General features: G+C 34.5%; 1 protein-coding gene across 2 annotated transcripts in view; it reads left to right on the top strand.

The window, feature by feature from the left end:
• CAPZB (capping actin protein of muscle Z-line beta subunit) overlaps positions 1-267 on the top strand; it is a 108,660-nt gene that overhangs the window by 60,865 nt on the left and 47,528 nt on the right. The gene's annotated exons all lie outside the window — the stretch shown is intronic.

Raw genomic sequence — 267 nt, forward strand, 5'->3', positions numbered from 1 at the left:
ATTTGTGTAATTGTTTTGGTTGCTTAAAATTGTTCTTTCAGTTTTTTGTTCTTGGAAGTATTCAAGTGTGAAGATTTGTATTTTAAACATCAATCACGAGCAGATGGTGCTACCACCAGCAATCAATGGATGTAGAGGATCCAGAGGCAAGATGTGCAGTCTAAACTATCTTTTTTTTTTTTTTTTTACTAAAACATGAGTATCCTGATCAAACTCCTGTCTCAGTTACTCAGTTGTTTCAGCAAGGGAAAAAATGACTACAGGCTA

This window comes from Gavialis gangeticus, unplaced genomic scaffold (assembly GCF_001723915.1).
Source record: "Gavialis gangeticus isolate Ggan-Ray unplaced genomic scaffold, GavGan_comp1, whole genome shotgun sequence".
In the NCBI taxonomy this organism is placed as follows: Eukaryota; Metazoa; Chordata; order Crocodylia; family Gavialidae; genus Gavialis; species Gavialis gangeticus.